Raw genomic sequence first — 5,770 nt, 5'->3', positions numbered from 1 at the left:
GCGCGCTCTGGGCGCGCCCAGAGCACGCACGGGACGTGCTCGACTGTGACACTCCAAAAATTTGGTGATTTTTGTTTTCAGAAAGAGCCTTGCTTGGTTTGAAAGAAGGTCATTTAAACCCTTCCTAAAAACCATCTTCTAAGTTTGCCCTCTCAAAAATCTTTTTCTTGGATTTAGTTTCTTTTAAAAAGAAAAGCTTTTTGATTTTTGGTTTTTCATTGGATTTTGATCCACTCTGGTTTACCATGCCTCCTATGGTAAAACTCCCCCAAAAAACCCCTCCTCCCACTTTGGTACAACCCAAACATTCTGTCCAAACTAATAAAATCCATTTTTGGATTTTATTCCAATTATTTTTCCTCCCAAAATAATCCTGTCTTTTCTTTTGAGCCTAGGTGAATTGCAAAGCAAGTACCCTAATGCTTTTGATTTTTGACCTCAACTCAACACCCCTGGATAGTCCTTTGTACCCACAACACAGAACCATCTTGATCCACTCTTCTTCTTTTCAAATATTTCAAATTTCACTCACTGCAAGTTTGGACCAGACTTGCCAAATTTGGTGAAATTCATATCTACACTTCTCTAAAAATTCCACCAAAATTCAGGCAACCTCTAGTTGCAATGAGAGACCACTCCACCAAAAATCAGCTCAAGGAAAAATCCCTAGATACCAGAATCATTCTGTCGAACACCTGTCATGCACTGTTTTGTTCATATTCAGTAAATTCAGAAAGTTCAGTGTCGTTTCTCCGACAGAACTTCAGTCACATGCCCACTGTGCGTTTGGCTCGATGCTCGTAGCCTGGCCTGCTTGTCCGGAGCTCCACGCATGCGGTTGGTGCCTTCCTGGCGTCGGTGGCGCCCTGGCCCGCCTGCGCCGGCGTGCTTTGCGGCGGCAGAACCACCGTAACGGCCGACAGGAAGCAAAATGGCGGCTCAACGCCGTTCGGCGCCGCCCAAACCTCCTGGTGGCTCCGCGTGGCCATCTCCTTGCCAGCGCACACATGCAGCACCGTCGCCGTGGCTTGGCACGCGCAGAGCACGCTCTCTGCCGTCGACGGGCCGTGCGGCCGTTCCGTCGAGGGCAGGCCGTAAACCTCCCTCCCGTGCTGAGCTGGACCCTAAAATGGCACCACTAATCCACCTAGGCGATGCTCAAGCTCCTAAGCCGACCGTCCAACCACAACGCCGCCGTAATCAACTCGCCGGACTTATCCGTTCACGGCAACCGACTCGGGCCGGCTATATATAGCACCCCCGAGCCTGCTCTCGCCCCCGCATGACTCCTCCACCTCACTAGACCCCGCCTAGCCATTGGGAGAGCCTCGAGGGGCCCTTCTTCCCCGACTCCGGCCGCCCCATTCCGCCTCGGCCTCCACCTCGATTCGCTCCGGTGAGGCCGTCTCCGACGCCCTAACTTCGTCAGCAACCCTCTCGAGCAACTAGGAGACTAACCCCCACTCTTATTTGATCCCCGCAGCTCCCTCCGGCGAGATCCATGACTGCCCGAACCGCCGTCCGCCGGAGCAAGGGCCGCCATCGGCACAGTGCTCGCCGGCGACCACCACCACCACCCACAGACATGGAACGGTGCACTGACCTCGAAGGTAACCCCCGATCACCTTGCCTCGCCGTGCATCGCCGCCGGCAACCACCGCACCTCTCGGGCGCCGTCGCGCTCTGTTTCTCCATTTGAAATTTCAAACCCGACAGGTGGAGCCCGCCTGTCAGCCTCACAGCCGTTTCTTTTAAACGAAGCGTTATCCTGGACTTTTCCACAGAGCCCCCTGGAAACTTTCTGTTTCATTACAGATGGGTCCTTGGACCAAAACTCTTATAACTTTTAAACAGAGAATGATTTTTGATTGATTCCTTTTCTGTCATCTTTATTTTTCTGTCTAGGTTTTTGTCATATTTATTTGAAAAATATTTGGAACACTTTTCTGTACACTCACGGTATTTGCGTTGCGTGCGTATTTTTCTTATACCGTAGATACCGGAGGAGGTGACGGAGCTGCAAACTTCACACAGTTAAACTCCGACTACTCCGAACCAGGCAAGCATGTTTGAACTCTTGATATGATGAGTGTTGTTGCATGTTTGCATTTTAGTATAGTCATGGCATGTTTATGAACATCACTTTGAATGTTATATTTCATGCACATAAGCGGAAAGTAAGTTTCGGAAAGCATTATGTTGTTGGATACATATTTGCATAGCCATGTGTTGGCATGAGGATGGGTAAGATGGCAGTGTTGTGACATGCCAGTCTTATGCCAGATTATTTGACTTCCGTGTCATCGTGAAACAAATCACATTTCCATTCATTCCTTCCTATACTGTCACATGTTTTCCAAAAGGAATATGGCATAGTAAGTTGCAAATCGTTTTCCTGGTACACACCAAATAGAGAGGCCGGGATGAGGGTTCCATGGCCCTGGATTAAAGCCCGTCATCCGATCAGGGGGCATGGGTGTTTCCGGTTGGGACCGAGAGGGGGGCACCCCTTAGAGCGCGCGTATAGAAATTTGATCCCATGCCATTCGAGGTTGTGGCCTCCCCGTCTCAAAGTTTTTCTTGGACGTTGTCCAGGGTGATTCCTGGCATTGTGAGGTGAAATCGGTGTGTACTAGTTAAATGTGTTTCTACTGAAATACCGTAAACGGAACTAGTCCTTCGTGACTACGGAAATCCGTTGGCTATGGTCAGTTCATCCAACTCTGCAGAGTCTCAAATCTTTCAATTATCTTGTACTTTGTTCAAGTACTATACTCATCTTATCTTGTCAGGTATCAGCCTCAGTGACAAAAACTCCGGTGGGATTTATGTGTGATAAATCCGGTTAAAAGATTATTCTCGTGGATGGACTAATCTTGTTATTTACATTTGTTATAGGCCCTGTCTGTGATGTCGCTCAGACGTCCGACGGTGGCATACCTGTTATTTACTTTTGTTGCAAGCCCTGTCTATGATGTCGCTCAGACGTCCGACTGTGGCATTTCTTTTAAAGCCCTTTATGTGATGTCGCTCAGACGTCCGACTGTGGCATTTCTTTTAAAGCCCTTTATGTGATGTCACTCAGTCATCCGACTGTGGCATTTCTTTTAAAGCCCTTTATGTGATGTCGCTCAGATGTCCGACTGTGGCATTTCTTTTAAGCCCTTTACGTGGTGTCGCTAAGACACCCGACTGCGGCATTTCTTTCAAGCCCTTTATGTGGTGTCGCTTAGACGCCCGACTGCGGCATGCATTTTATTTATTTACCTTTCGAGGCGTCGCTCCAGACACCCGATCGGTTTTCAGTCATTTATTTTATTTATCAAGTCCTGCAGTATTATCGTTGTTATATGTGCATCATCCTTTATTCATGACGCATTCGTGCATTCATTGATTATATCTTTTGTCCGAACTGTCTTGCGAGTACTTTCAAAGTACTCACCTGGCTTGTTGATTTGGCCAGATGTTGATGAAGGCGATCTCATGGATGAAGAGTTTGATAGCGAGTCCGACGCCTAGAGGAGTCCCAGTCAGTCCCGTGCGATCCTGTTTTGGTCATTGTATTATCCGCTTCCGCAACCCCCGAATAAATTCATCGAGCCTCCCCCGACGCTCGATGAGCTGCCAGTTAGGAGTCAAGTTATCCACCACTTTTTCCTTGAGCTAGTAGCATGCCACCACACCCCTGTGTCATAACCGCCCATATGTAAGATATTGGCGAGTTTGTAATAAATTGTTGAGCAGCCTCAGCTCAACCCTGTAATATATTTGATGCTACTGGTTCTCTGTTTATCAAGCATTTGTCTACCAGAAAGGATGACTTTTTCCTATACTGGGATTTAAAGATCGATTTTCTCAATATTTATTTATTGAAAAAGTCGGTCGTGACAGACTTGGTAACCAGAGCCAGGCTGACTGTAGGAAGCCACTAGGTGCGATCGCTAATTTAATTATTAGCATGACAGTGTTTATTCTTGTTTTTACAAAATGTAGTCATCTTTCTGACAGTCAGCATAAAAATTTATGATCTGATCACTCAGAATTTTTGCCTACTTTTGTAGATGGCCGGCAGCGACTGCGAGTCTCAAATGTTCGCCAACGTGCCAGAGGGGTTCGTCAAACTCCTCTCCTTCATCGTTCAGGTCGCGATGGGGCCATCCGTGCGCCCAGTCTTCACGCTTTATCCACACAAGATCAACGACAGTCTGACCATGCACCAAGCCGCGGTGCAATTCAGGGGAGGGCGTGTTGAGATGCGCCGCTTCCGTTTCTTGGGGAGAGCCATGCCTACAGAGAGGCATGCTATGCAGATGGCAGCCCGCGAGGCGATAGCTCGTCTTCGGGATGTCCTTCCTGCAATGAAGACCCGTCGCTATCGCTACCTTCCATGCCATGTGCCTTACACCTGTCACTACTCATTCTCTTGCCCCAGAGGAGAGCAAGACGAGGCCTTTGAGATGCTTGTCGAGTACCTCCGAGCCCTGGAGGCAGCCTTTGACAGCATGGTGGACGACCTCGTAGCTGCCCGCATGGACTCAGTTCATGGCTGTGCTGCTAACAGGAGGGAACTCCTACACACCGCTCCACCGCTGACCTTTATCTCGTCCTCAGCTTCTCATTCGCCTACCATTCTCGCTACTGCACGTCGTCTGCCTACCACTGAGGAATTCAACCAGGCTATTGCACCCACTCCCGTTCGCGCTGCACCACTTTTTGCACCCACTCCCATACGTGCTACTCCACCTATTCCGCCCACTCTTATTCAGGGTACTCCGCCTACGGCACCTGCTCCATCAGCTCAGCGCAGCGTTCCTCGTCTGGAACCTATTAGCGAGGAGGAAGTTGATTCCCCAACGTCACTGCGTCTCACCCTCGGCAGGCCAAGGGAGATCCTCACCATCTCCGACTGAGTACGCGTAGACGCCATGCGATGTATCGACTTGTGTAATATGTTTATATGTACATAGGTTGTGAGAAGTAGCCTGTTTGCGCATCATGTAGGATCTGGAGGAGTGCACTAGTTTAAATAACATGTCAGGATTATGTACGCATATCCTGAGTGATGTAATGTATAATTATGCCCGCGTGTAAGATATGAAATAGTCCTTCTCCGCGCGCAATCGTGTGTTTCCAAAAATATCCAGGAGTTTAAAAATGTTCTTTGTGGGTGATTTTATTGACTTTTGCGACTCTCTTTCTTATCTTACGAGTTCACAAAATATATCCCCAGAGTGAAAGATGTCTCGTCCTTGGACGCGCTCCATGCCAACTCAGCCAGAAGAAAATTATGGCACACCGCAGAACCACAATTTCACTCAGGGTCAGACAAGTCAACAGGACAGTGAAACAGCTTTTACACAAGTGTGTCGTCTGTATGAACAGAGTCAGCAACAACACCAGGAAATGATGAACCAATTCATCAATATGGGAAGTAACCGTGGTCAGTATCAACCGCAATCCAAATTATCTGAGTTACAAAAGACGCGTCCTCCAACATTTTCTCATACTGACAAGCCTCTTGAGGCCGACGACTGGCTTCGAGACATGGAGAGAAAATTAATTATCGCACAGTGTTCAGACCGTGAAAAAGTATTGTATGCACCACATTATCTCACAGGAGCAGCTGCATCGTGGTGGGAAAACTTCCTGCACATGCACCCCAACGAAAATGAAATCACCTGGGAAAATTTCAAAGAAGGTTTTCGTGGGGCACATATTCCTAAGAGCGTCATGAAAATCAAGAAGAAAGAATTTGATGAACTCAAGCAAA

This window comes from Triticum aestivum, chromosome 5B (assembly GCF_018294505.1).
Source record: "Triticum aestivum cultivar Chinese Spring chromosome 5B, IWGSC CS RefSeq v2.1, whole genome shotgun sequence".
Taxonomy (NCBI): domain Eukaryota; kingdom Viridiplantae; phylum Streptophyta; class Magnoliopsida; order Poales; family Poaceae; genus Triticum; species Triticum aestivum.
Note: the sequence above shows the minus strand (reverse complement) of the source record.